This window comes from Mauremys reevesii, linkage group 16 (genome assembly GCF_016161935.1).
Source record: "Mauremys reevesii isolate NIE-2019 linkage group 16, ASM1616193v1, whole genome shotgun sequence".
Lineage (NCBI taxonomy): Eukaryota > Metazoa > Chordata > Testudines > Geoemydidae > Mauremys > Mauremys reevesii.
Window position 1 is genome coordinate 28,976,659 of NC_052638.1, and position 14,058 is coordinate 28,990,716.

Genomic DNA, 14,058 nt, shown 5'->3' on the forward strand with positions numbered 1-14,058 from the left:
TGAGTGCAGGGCTCAAGTTCAGCTGGAACGTGGTGATGTGGCATACTGGTTCTCAAACTATCTTATTCTCCAAAATCTCAACCAACTAAGGATGATATTTTAAAGGCCTTTAGGTGCCTAAAGATGCAGATGGGGCCTACTGGTATATTCAGAAGTGCCTAGGTGCCTAACTCTAAGGCCTAGGAACTTTTGAAAATCCTATTAGGTACCTATCTGCATCTTTAGGCACCCAAACACCATCTGAAATCTGGCTCTAGGAACCTCTCATGAGGTTCCTGTATTTCTTTTGCATTAAGATTTTGTACCCTGTCTGACTTGACTGGGATAATAGAGCTGGTTGCCCTAACTAGCTGATCACTAAGAAGCTCAGCTGCTCCCCCTCCAGGACAGAAAGGAACTGATGCCCACTTACTTTTCAGGAATAGCATTCCCAGGGAGCTGGCTAACATCCAGAACAGCATTCAGATTCAGCACAAATCCTTATAATCGCCTGGTAGCAGAAGCTGACTTCATGGGCAGCTGTGAGTGGCCTGAAACATGTAATCTTCATTTATAGGGATGATTGGTGTTTGCCTATGGTGAAAATTGAGGCATGTTGCACCTAGTCAAGAAGGTTCTCATCAGTGTCACCAAAAGTCTTGTATACCCCATCACACCTCTTTAAGAAGTTAGTAGGCCAGCTAGTTCAGATGAGGTTTTTCAGGCAAAAACAGTTCTGCTGGTTTCCCCATTCTCTTAAATATGCACATTGAACTGGCTGAGGAGACAATCCTCGTTCTAAAAAGAGATCCATCTCTCAGTTTTCTCTTAATTATAGCAAAGCTGCCTGTGCTCTTTTTGCTGTTCAGTGCATAATCCTCACCATCTCTCCGGTTTCATAAAGCTTGGCATAGTCACTGCTCTAAAACCGCAAGAGCTATCTGTATATCTGCATACCTGGGCACAATTTATCATTTTCAGTGCATTTAATACAGATGTCTCCAGACTGACCACTAGCACTGTCTTTTGGCCTTTACTGATGTTGGCTGGTAATATATTAAGGCTTTTTTTTTTCTTATTTCCTGTATATCCTCTCCCCATGAAGACAATACACAGGAAAGCCGGTTTCTTAACACATTCTAACATATCCATCATCTGTGCACAACATTTTAAATACATGGTATCTTAGCTCCAAAAAAAATGAAATTGAATTTAAAGAGTAAATAAAGGTCTTTGTTGCAAGTACAACTTAAGCTCTGCTGGGCTATAACACAATAGTTCCAGCAGAAAAGGAATCAGATAGTTTTAAAAAAGAATGCATTAAATGATTCACAAAAACTATTTTTACCTAAAATAAGCTTTGCATGTTTTCATATTCCATCTCAATTTACACTGAGGAAAAAAAACTAATAAGCATCCAAATAAACATGTACTTGATTAAATGAGACACACCACTGCATTGTAAATTACTTGGTAACTGATCCCTTGCTGAACTTTAAAAAGTGCTTCATGTTAAAGTTTAATCTGCATGGTAGGTAATTAAGGCAAAAATATGTAGGAGATGGAAACAGAATTATTTTATATTATGGTGCAAATTTTCAACCAGGTGCATAGCTAAATATGGGGATATTTTTTCAGTGCTTGGCTTTTGCATGCATGTGTGCATTCAATCCCAATTTGTGTGCATATATTACAGGATTTGCACATCCTAAAAGCATGTCACACAGTGTTCATAGAAAGGGCTATTTTATTTCCTGTATTACTCCAGAATATTCCATCTGTATAGATTTTTAAAGTTAAAAAACAGAAAACATATGTGGTGAGGCACAGTAGGAATGTGGTACATTGTTCAGTGAGGTCTTTGGGTTTTTCTTATACACACACACACAATATCTATCACCTGTTCTTTTAACATCCTGTTTTTTCTAACTATTGGTTTAATGGTCTCTAGTTTGATTCTGTGGATAGCAGATACCCTGAGTTTATTTATATGAAAGTTTGCCACTCATTTCTTGCTGGGTTCTGATAGACTTAAGGCCAGAAGGAACTGTCATGATCCTTTGGTCTGACATTATGCACATATGTATTTCCCTCCTGGTTTCCCTAGTGAAATGAATATCAAACTTACAATGTAGAATGGAAGACACAAAATCATTCAGTCTACTCTGGTGGGAGTTTGCTATCGAGTGCTCTTATTCCATATTCTTCTGACTTTTGGGGCCTGACCCGAAACCGGTTGACATCAATGGAAAGATGCCGATTGATTTAGTGGGCTTTGGATCAGGCCTTTAATACCTGATGCATGAAAAACAAAAAACTCTCAGTTTGGATGTTGTTGCAGTTTACTGTAAATTTTAGTACATATCTTCACTGTTTGGATTGTTCTCTTTCATTTCAGCAGCATCAGTATTTTTCAATGGCATAAACCTGAACAATCACCAGACAGAAAGAAAACATCCAGCTAAAGTATAAAGACAGTGAATCAATTACATTATTTTACATTATTTTCTCCAATTTCTATTTCAGGTATAAGCTGTGAGAGGCAAATGTTCAGAAGAGCTTGTTTACATACCTAAATGGGATGGCCAGACTTTCAAAAGTACTCCTCACTCTTTGCTCTCAAATATGAATATGAAAAAAATTGTCCCTTATTTTGGTGCCTCAAAGGGAGCTGCTGGATGTTGAATTCTTTTGAAAATCTGGCCCCAAGTGACCACTGAGATAATTTTTTAAACTGAATATTAAAGTAATTGGATTAGCACTCAGTGTCTTGAAATAACCACCACTCGTAATTCTAACATTTGGAAATACAGGGGTTAACCTAACATTAAAAGAGCAAATTTGTGTCTAGGAGCAGAAGTGGCAGTGATCAGTCTATTAAACCACAGAGCTACAGAATGTTTCTCTGAATTTAAACACACAGTCGAAGCTGAACAAAAAACATAAAATGTCAAGCTACTATATTAACATTTTCCAACTTCAGGTATTTATCAGCTTATTGAGACAATGACCAAGTGAATGTAATGTGGCTTTCATGTCTGAACCTGGCTAGTGAGAGGGACATACTGTGACTGTAACAGTACTGTCAAACATTCGGATCATTCTTCATCAGGCACAGACCAAAAATGTCAGCTCCTTAGCAGAGAAGTTAACACAGAACTTGACATGAGGGTGAATATAACCTGCAGATCTGGATTTCTTTTAACACCTAGTGAAAACCAAACAAGTAACAGAGAGAAATGATGCCAAGTTTTAAATACCATAGTATTTCATCTTCCTGCACCCAGAGCCCAATCTAAGAAACTTGGATGGGTACTGGATATCTCCAAGGGTGAAGGCAGATGGGGAAGGAATCCTAACTCCAAAACATCAGTGGGGTTGTTCTTTAGCCACTGATCTAGTCTCACCATTGAAGTATGGCTCTTGCTACAGAGCAATTTATGCATAGGTAGATCCACCAGTCTATGACCTGCCCACCTCAACTCTCCTCAATGTTAGGCTCTATGGTATGGTGCACACCTGCCAGATAAATCACCTAAACTGATCATTTCACATTACACACAATGGAAATGCATGTGCATTCCAAACACCTGCAAAGAGAAAACAGGATTTGTTGCACTGTGCACACCCCTATACCTTAGACATTGCAGTAATTCCAAGTGTGCTGACCAGTGGATGAAAGTTTGGCATCAAATCCTGTCTCTCTGTAGTACCCTAGACATTCAGTCACCAATGTACAAGCAATAAATATTCTTAGACACAGTGTAAATACAGACCAATGAAGTCTCAAAGTCTGAGTTCTGGTGAGATTTCAGTATCCTACAATTTATGATTTTACTTGCACAACTAATAATCCGCACACATTGTGGGGTCCCACAACTCTGAGTGAAGGGGATTTGAGGTGTGCAAGGAATACAGAAATCAGGCCATTATCAGCATTGACACCAGCCAGTGTGGGGAATATATGGGCAAGAATTCTACTTTATACAAATTACAGAAGGCAGAAGCTTTAAACTGGGTTTGTTTCTATAATTTAGATAATTGCAATCAATTCCCATAATACACTCTAATGATTTGTGCTATATCTTTGTGCTATATCTTATCTGGTAGCTAAATGTCAGCTAATATCTATTTTGTCAATAAAATTTTGGTAACATTTTATTTTAAGTTTTTCAGTGCTCACTTTAATTACTGCATTTGTTTATTCAGTCATCCAGCTCTTTTATTTATTTTTTGGTAACACAAATTTGGGATATCCTCTCCTGGTGTTTTATGGTAGCCAAGATAAAATTCGGAGCATAAACAAACAATACTAACTCCTCCTCAGCAAAGCAAGCTAAAGAGATAATGGAAAAAATCAAACAGAAAAAAATTTGATTTAAGGACTCAGTCCTGCAAGTATACAACTCTCTCAGCTTTCAACACTGCATCTCACAGATATTTTGGATCAGGCCTTTAATACCTGCACTTTTCAGGATTGAACCTTAGATGTTTATACTAAGAACTCGATTTTGAGAAGGTTTTCAGCGCTGCCTGAGGACAATGAGAGCCATGGAGTGCTGAGTACATCTGAAAATCGGTTCATTTCATTAAGGTGCCTAAATGGGAGCAGACATTCTTTGAAATTTTGGGTCTAGTAATAATAGATACTCATTATTTGGGAAGGTCATGATTCTCCTATAGCCAGAGCATACTCTCTGGGAAAGATCTAACCTCTGGAAAATTAACTCTTAAAAACAAACAAAAAAATAAACTTTGCTTATGATAATAAGTTATTTTACATAATCTCAAAAGGGAATGATATAAATCATTTTATCATGCAGTCAAAAGAGCATGAGCCCCTAAAATAATCTGCAACCAAAAGAGTAAATCAGGTAGCCATCTCTTTTCATACCTGGCTGACCAAATATGCTGGATTCAATTCAGCAGTGATATACCTTTACAAAAGATACCTATAAATAAATTAAAATTTCTGTTCTCCCAGACACCAAAATCATGAGGAATGAATACCTCTTAGGTTTTCAACATCAAGGCACAAGAATTATCTGAAAAACTCATCAAGGACAATTCTCTTAGCCAATAAATTAAGGAAACATTGAATCTATCAAACCAAATGTGAAAGGAGCAACAAATATCAAATCAGTATAGGGAGCCATACTGTGCACACATTAAGGATCCTGATGGCCTTACAGTGAATTTAACTCTTAAGGATTCATTTTAAAAAATGTTCATCATATTATCTCCTGTATAATTTTAGATTTGGTCAATAGTTTACTAATAAACCTGATTTCAACTAAAAGTAGTGATAAAGATGTGATAACATCTGGCAAAAACATGTGAGACAAAGGTCATTCTAACAAGGTACTGGCCTTTAAGGTCAGAGAAGATAGTTAGGGAGGCCAGCTATCCTGTTCCATGTAAGTGGATGAAGGCCAGGAATAACTGAAACAGTCATTGGGAGACAGGAAGAAGGTCCCAGGGAACAGGCAGGGTCTGGGAGAAAAAAGGCTAGGACCTTTCCAGGCCATTGTTCCTGTAAGTTCCCAGGACTTGGAGACTGTGGAGTGGGCGGAGCAAGGCTCCTCTCTCTCCCAGCCAGTGCAGACAAGCATTTGATGATATTAAAACCATCTGGGGAGGATGAAGAGGCTGATTGACTGGGAAGGTGACTCAAAATGAGGCTCCAAGCCTATTCATGAAAGCTGCTGAGAATGAAAGGGAGAACTCACGAGGACAAGAAATCACATATCCCCAATAAAGAGGCGTGTGAAACCCTGAATAGAAATGGAGATCTAGTGAACCTGAATAAACTAGCCCTAGGAGAGGGGAAATATTGCTCTTAAAGACTAGGTGTAAATGGATTATTCTCAGAAGTTAGCGGGAAATTGATGCAAGGCTGTCCCAGGCCACTGGAGGCACACTGAGAATAGCACCTATCTATATGCATATTTACCTTTGATTTAGGTCTTTAAATGGCTTGTATCACTGTAGTATCTGAGCGTGTTATATTTGATTGCAGTCTATTTTCTCCTTAAGACTATCACTTCTCAGAGAGTGGAATACTACACAGGTGACACAACAAAATCTTTGGCAAGACTCTCTGCTGGTGTAAATTGGTCTGGCCTACTGTTGAAAAAAGTATGTACTACTGTATTAAAAAAAAAAAAAAAAAAAGAAGCCCCCAAATATTCTCCAACATTTTGGAAAAGCAATTGAATTGTTCTGCAGATAACATAGACAAAGCTTAGTTCTGCTTCTACGTGGTTTATGTTTCAGGACCTCTGGGTGGGACAAGAGGTTTACATAAGGATCTTGTTCTCTTTTCTTTCCCCATCCTTTTCTTTAAGCTTTATTTCTTTCAATAATCTTTATAGAGCATAACTTAGTCATGCTTTTGAATAAAAAATGTCAAAATGATCTTTAGTCCTTTTATTCCCAGTAGTCATGTATGGCTTTTAGGCAGAATGTGTGTATTACCACAATTTGTTGTGTGGCTTTTAATAGTTGGTTTTATATGTTTTATCTTTTATATGAATTACTGTATTGATCCTTGTAAAATTAATAAAAAATAATTTAAAATATATCTTCTTCTGAAACCACAAATGTCTGTTTCCCTGCACAAATGCAGCTACCAGAGTATCCCTGGAAACCTCAAAATCTCATCAGGTTTGATTATAAAGCTTTCTATATTTAATAACTAACAACTGACCTATCACATCCCACAAAAATCAATCTGTCATTTAGGAGCTTTAAGATAAACAGTTCAGACTCAAAAATAGATTCTTAGATCCAAAAAGACATTGAGGAGTGAAAGCCAGTGATAGACACTTGCAGATTCATAGCATAAAGACAGTATGCAGTTTTGATGGAAGTATGTATGGATATTTATAACATATAGTAACTTCCTCCTGGAAATTATAGTACCTTTGTCTCCATGACATCAAAGACTGGTGTTATAATTCAACAAAAAATATTAGTTGAATTATAATATACATTTTGTTATTTCCCTATTGATGAGGGTTCCTTTTTGGAATGAGAGAAGGTGACTGATAAAAGAAAATTAACATGCAGGTGTTTATTATGAATTAAATGTTATCAGGTACTCTTTGAGTTGGGTGGGAAAGTCTTATTTTTGAGACATCAACAAATTTTCCCATCCCAAATTGGGATGAAAAGTCAAAGTCTTGACATTTTTCACAAACTGAAAATAAATAATATTAATAAAAGTGCTGGTGTAACTCAAAATGTGAGGGGTTTTTTTTGATAATTTTGTTTATATTTGGACCATTTAAAATATTATAATTAGCTTAAATTTCAAAACTAAAAGTAATATTTGAATCTGAAAACTGGCATTTTTGTTTTAAAAATGTCAAGAAAATTGACAATTTTGAAACTTTAAAAAAAATTGTTTAAAGTTAAAATAGTCAAAATGAATCCTTCTCCTTGAACTGTTTTGGTTTCAACGAATCAGCATTTGCTGATGAAAAACATTGCTCTAGTTTCTCTGTAACAAATATAACAGTCAAGGATGCAAACCATGTTATATATACGTACAGCAGAAGATAGGGACATACATACTCCTCACCCCCAAATACGTGAAAATGTTCTTCATGTAATAAATGTATCACATACCTATGACCACATCTGTCCACTAATCCATCTAATTCATATTTTTTTCTTAACATTCCACAACTTTGGGCTGCTTGAAACAGCTGTTATAACTAAATAAATATAGAGAGAGAATCAAATTGCCACGGAAGTGGATTTCTCCTTCTCCCCTCAAATGTGGAATTACCCTGAAATGTAAATACCCTAAGATGACAAAGATTCAGTCCTGCAGTAATGGCAGCCTTTTTGTACACAAAAGTGTCAGGAAGTAAAATCTAATACAGAACTAGAAACAGAAGCTTTACATCATTCCATTGGGACTAACTGACTGTGAGGGTGAAATCCTTTCCCCACTGAAGCCAAGGAAAGTTTTGCCATTGACTTCAATGGAGCCAGGATTTCATTCTTAATTTCCTGATGGGACCCAGTACTCACTTCAAGCCTGAGAGGTCCTGAGTTATTGGACTTTAAATCAGGGACATTCTTAAGTATATTAAAAAAGCTATTTTAAATAATTTGGGGGTGATGTTTTGCATTTATTATTCTTAAATTTTCTCCCCCAGTTGACAAAGCCACATTGAGGTAATCCAGGAGAGCACACCTATTAAAGCCCCTTCCTCCCACATGGCTATACCATTCTGCCACAGCCTTGCATCTTCCCCCATCCCTCCTGATATCACATGAGGGTGGCATGAGCTAGTCATAGAAGAGCTATCTCCTCTTAGACTTGTCGATGTCTCTTCCCATTCATCTTGTGATTCTGGGAGGCCCGATTCATGCTTTTTTAATAATTATGCTTGGCAATACTGTAATACCACCTCATCTCACAGGAGTGACATACAGATACTACGGTAAGAGCAGTGTAGAAATTCCCAGGAAGAAATTAATAATTTTATCATCAGTGCAGCCTTTGAATGGCATGTGGCAAATGAGGAGTTGGGCCACTTATTGAATGATGAGTCTAGAAAGAAATATTAAATAGCTACTTATTGAGTCAGCATTATCTATTCTGTGCTCTCAATGTGGCAGGAGGCACACTGAGAAAATAGTATATGATAATGTAATTAAAGACTGCGTCATAATGCATACACACTTTGTGGGGGAAGAATTCACTTTTGAGCACTGAATGCGAGAAATGCTGATTTATTATTGTGCTGCTAGACATTCTGATGTCCACTATGCTCACATCAGCATCCAGTGAAATCAGTGGGTTTGCATCAGTGTGTATCGGAGAGCACAATGTGGCCAAATATAGTTATAAAGGAATCTTACAAAAAGGTCATAGCCAAAATTTAGTATTCTATCTTTTAAGGATATTTTTCTATAATCACTAAAGAAACTTCTCAAGATGATCTAATCATACAACCGAGCAAGAACTTCCCAAAAAGAACACTTCAAGAATAAGATTGTAGGGGATTATACACCATGTTGCTAAACCTTTTCATGTATTCTACCTATTCTTAAGCATGAGACAGTACATTATTTTAGATATTGAAAGCAAATCCGTAGTAAATATACTCTTCACAGAAAAGAAGTTCAGATCAGCTTTTAAAAAAGTTTAATATATTTTCCAAGGTGGAATATGTGTGTTAAAATTTGATCAAATTTCACTAAAGTGATGTTTTAACAAGAAATCAGTATTAGTCACTTGATTATGATGAACTCCAGCTGGAGGAAAAGTCATTACCTGCCCCTGCCCCTGCATATATTCCCATTACTAACAGATCTAAAGAAAGAGGTTTACAGGAAAATTAACTTTTGATCTGATAAACTTAATTAGTTCTGTAGTCACTAGAGGTCACTGTTACAATTTTGAATCTTTCAGGTCTGCTGCATACCACTTACGTCTCTCAATATCATAATTTAATTTAAAAAAACTTTCCTCAATAAAAATATTAATGTTTAAATAATGATACTTGAAATCCATCTGTGTGTCTATTTGAAGACATAAGTCCAGGAACTGTTAGTTAAAACTTGTGCTATGGAGTACATTTTACAATATTTAATTTATGGTGGTTCCCATCAGAAAATTTCACTTGGAAAGATTTATTTTTATAGCCTCAGCACTATATAACATATTAAGATGAGTTGCCTCCATCAAGATGAGTTACCAAAGATTACTTTGGTAGATATTTCAGTTTATCCAACTTATAAATTAACTGTAAAAAAAATCAGATGGAGTGTTTGGTTCTTGAAATAATCAAGTATTATCTCATAAGAATTCCTTATCACAAACAGTGTGAAGGACAAACTAGAAATACTTGAAAAGGAGAGAAAATGAAACAGCAACAGTGAAAATGAAAAGTTTCTTAGATATTGTCTAGGCCCTTTCTGTCTTGTCTAATATCTATCCTCATTCCAACCTACATTAAATAAGGTAATGACCATGTGACATCTAGTGCATATTGATCACCAGTGCTGCAAAACCCATGGTATATACCAGATATGGAGAGGTTTAATTCTCTGATGGATTTGCCCTCAACAGAAAGTCTGCTGCAGTGAGAAGTTTATAACAGATTTTTAATAAATAAATGTATTTTCCTGAATGCAAAAACTGGGACACACAAAACTTATGGGCTTGATTCAAAGATTGCATGGACTTCAGTGGGCTTTGGCTCTACCCTTATGTGACCGAAACACAAATAGGCTGTGCTGTGAAATAGTCTGCTGAGAGGCTGTGACTTGCCCCTCCTGGGGGAAACATGGCCACAACTATATTGAAAGGACCCAGAGGAGTAAAGGAATGCAATTGAGAAACACCAGATGGAGAGGAGATGTGAGAAGAGCAGGTGTTAGCATGTGTTGGAGCAGGAAGGTTGTAAGGATAGGCAACACTGAGAAAATTATAAATAAAAACAGTCTCTTGACTTCAAGCCCCTGAGGCCTAAGGTGACTTACTGCTTCCCCAACCTCCCCCAGAGGAAAAAAATCTGTAGGAATCACCAGTTTTGGTTAGAATTTTTTTTTTCTTTTTCACCAGGACTGTCATTAATTGGATCATGTGTGTACAATGAACCTCTGGCCCCTGCCTCTTCTTTGATGCCATTTTCCATACTTCTGTATGTCCTGCTCAGAACACAACAATTCCTATCACAGTGTCCTTCTCCAGTCCATATCCTGAAAAGCCAGAATCCACTATTCCCATCCCAGGTACTCCAGGTTCCTGACCAAATCTCCGTAGAATAATAATACTTTCTACTTCTATTGCACCTTTCATCAAAGGATGCTGGAAAACTATATAAATATAAAATATTTATGAATCAAAGAACCCTTGGGAGACTGTTCTAAAAATATTGCACAGATGGATCAATTGCTCCATTTATGGCGTAATGACTTACCCAAGACCACCGAAGAACAGTGGCAGAGCTTGAAATAGAATCAGACATTCTACTTCCATTCCTTTTCTCTATCAGCCCTTTCCATTTGCCTTCCCGAGCGCATTAATTCGGTTTCATTTAAGCTTAGGATAAGGATGCAAGACTATTAACAATCACAACAGTTTGTGCTGCTAGAAAATGAAATCCTGCCCAGTTCTCTGTTATGTCTCTAAACAAGACAGGAAGAACGTTATAAACAAGAAGCTCTTTTATGGAAACCAAAGGAAGAGATGCAGCCAGATGTGCTCAGCTTGCACAACTGTTTTATGTGCTTAAGCTCTCAAACAACAAATGCTTAAAAATCATAAATCTAAGAATTAATTCCCCCTCCACAATAGTGTAAAATGAATCTCTCCTTACAAAGAATGAGAAGAGTTCCATAGCCTGAATACATGTTACTAAATGGAATGAATGAATGTCTTACTCATTCATACGGTCTCTGTGCAGTAAAGCCAATGTAAGAAGGAAATTCAGAGGGGGGGGAATATTAACAGAGGAAAAGCAATGAGACAAAACATGAAGGGAAACCAAAAATATTCTGACACAAGAAACTCCTGATTGTAGAAAAAGTAATCCCATAATCGGACATTTGCAATCCTCATGGCTGGCATAAAACATAATATTCTTATTGAAGGCTAGAATTCATAGCAAAGCATTCATTGTGTATAAAATTGCCTGCAAATAGAATATAATTGTATATGGATCCAATGAATGTGAATGCAGCTCACAGAAGAATTAAATCCAGACAGTGAGGTGGATATAAAGGTCAATCAAAGCTACTTTGAAAGCATTCAAATTCAGTACCTTTCCCCTCAATATCCTGGGGAGATCATTATGTTCTAGAAAGAAAAAAATATATTTTTGGAACAACTATTTGTTCTCAATATGGAAAAGACTGATAGCAATGAAGTGTCTATTACACCATTGTATTTGTGGCGAAATTCAATTAAAAGAACAGTCACATCACAACACTGCCTGTATTAAATAATAAATGGAACATATTGATCAGAGATGTATGTGCTGTTTGTAAAATAAATAAAATACAGACTCACCCATTCCTTTGCCCATCCCCAAAAAACATTTCACAGTTCAGTTGGAAACTCTTGCCCCCATAGGGACATAACTCTACTGCTCACTCCCTTCATTTTTCAAGTCTGATTCTCTTCTGACACCAGTTTTACATTGGTGTAGCTCCATTGACTCCTAATTAACTCCCATTGTATAAGACAGAAAAGAATTAAGCCTCTCATTTGTATTAACTCTGTTCTTTACTGTTTTATGCAGTGTAGTGGTAGCAATGTCAGTCCCAGGATATTAGAGCAACAATAATAAATAAACAAAATAAAATGAGCCATGGAAAATTTACAACTTACCTTTTTAATGAAAAATACTAAAACAGTAAAGAAACAAGGTGGGTGAGGCAATATCTTTTAATGGACCAACTTCCATTGGTGAGAGCGACAAGCTTCCGAGCCACACAAAGCTCTTCAAGTTTGTCTCTCTCACCAACAGGAGTTGGTCCAATAAAATATATGACCTCATCCACCTTGTTTTTTAGTGTTTTAGTATTTTTCATTAAAAAGGTAAGGTGTAAATTTTCCGTGGCTCATTTTATTTTGGAGGGTTTTGAGAGTATGGTAACGAATCACTGCAGCATAACCATGCATGGAGTTATCAATATTTATATCATAGAGCACTCAGTCCATTCTACTCCATAAATACAGACCTCTACCACGTTAGCTAAAGGAGAATCTCCGTTAGTGTTACTAGTATTAACATTTATCTCATCCTCCATGAGTAGCTACTAAATAATAAATCAGGACTGAGATTCCAGCCAGTAAAGGTTGAACCAATGAACATGCACCATCATGGCTGTATTAGAATAGGCGGAGCCTTAGGATGAGACTAAGGGACTGCAAAGGTGAAAAGAAAGAAGGAGAAAAGGCACAGAAAGAATGTTCAGCTGGACATTGGCTGGACTGGCAAAGAAAAGGCAAGTCTGGGATCCTGGTTAATGTGAGGAGGAGCAGCACCCACTCTCCACTCAGCAGACCTGTGTAGAGGCCAGGCTCGGACATAGCTTGGGGCCCCAAGTCCTCATCCTGACTGGCTAATTCATGGGCTGCAGGGTAACTCATTGACTCAGAGAACCCCAACCTGAGGAAGGCAGCTTACACTGCTCTTTCTGGGGAGGAGCCACCACTTAAATCTGTGGTTTTGCCTCACTCACCCTTCTCATGGGATTGGTTCTTCCTGTTTCTTAACTAATATTTGATTTCCCACTGTGCTTTGGGTTTCAGCCAGCACCTGTTTAAGGGGGGTAGGACAGGCTTTTCCCACTAGGTGGACTAGGTGCCCAGTTGTGTGGATTTTGCCTTCCTCATAGCATGAAGGTTTGGCTAGGGCAGATATTGTAGCATGGAGAGTTATGTCACAGCAGTGAGGGTTAAATGAGGTAGCAGGGAGCCAGAGTTAAAGCTGCAGTCCCAGGAATTGGGTAGTCCCTTGGCTCAGTGTTGCATGGAAAAAATAGGGCTTCAATGGCTGCTGCAGAAGGTACCCACATTTAATCTCTCATCTCAGGGGAACTGAGCCCTGTTCAGTCTTGCTCTCGGGGTGCATTTTGCAGGAGAGGTGGAAATTCACTTCCTCTGCCCCTATAGCTGTTTATTAAGGAACTGACTTGATACTGCTGGCTAGTTTTTATAGAAAGGAACTGTCTGGCTGTTCCTGCACTGATTCTGTTATAAAACAGTTAATAAAAGTTGCAACCATAGCTTGTACTAAGTTTCAGCAAGTATCTAATTCACTGCAGTGTCTGGCCAACAGTGTGTTATCTGCTGGACATGGACCACTCAGCCCTTGAGCAAGTTTCCTTGCAGTTAGTAAATAGAAGCAATAATGATGAAGACATGGAGTAAATACAAGTATGTGTCAACAGAGGTAAGAGTATGGTGACTGCAACAATAGCTGTGCCAGGCACTCCTAGGGCTCCTACTAACTAAAACCAACTGAGATATCCTCTGATTGCAACAAGAGTTTAAAGGCGGTAGTTACACCAGCAACTATGCTGCTGCCTTCTTGTTTTATAGGA

General features: G+C 37.6%; 1 long non-coding RNA gene across 5 annotated transcripts in view; it reads right to left on the reverse strand.

The window, feature by feature from the left end:
- Positions 1–14,058, reverse strand: part of LOC120384611 — an 87,358-nt gene that overhangs the window by 59,167 nt on the left and 14,133 nt on the right. For 2 of the 5 annotated variants that reach the window (XR_005588973.1, XR_005588975.1), the window contains exon 2: positions 413–530. The exons of 2 other annotated variants lie outside the window; for them this stretch is intronic. This is a non-coding gene — a long non-coding RNA (uncharacterized LOC120384611). Of the gene's footprint in view, positions 1–412; positions 574–14,058 lie in introns of all 5 variants that reach the window. One more of the 5 variants, XR_005588974.1, reaches the window with a different exon arrangement.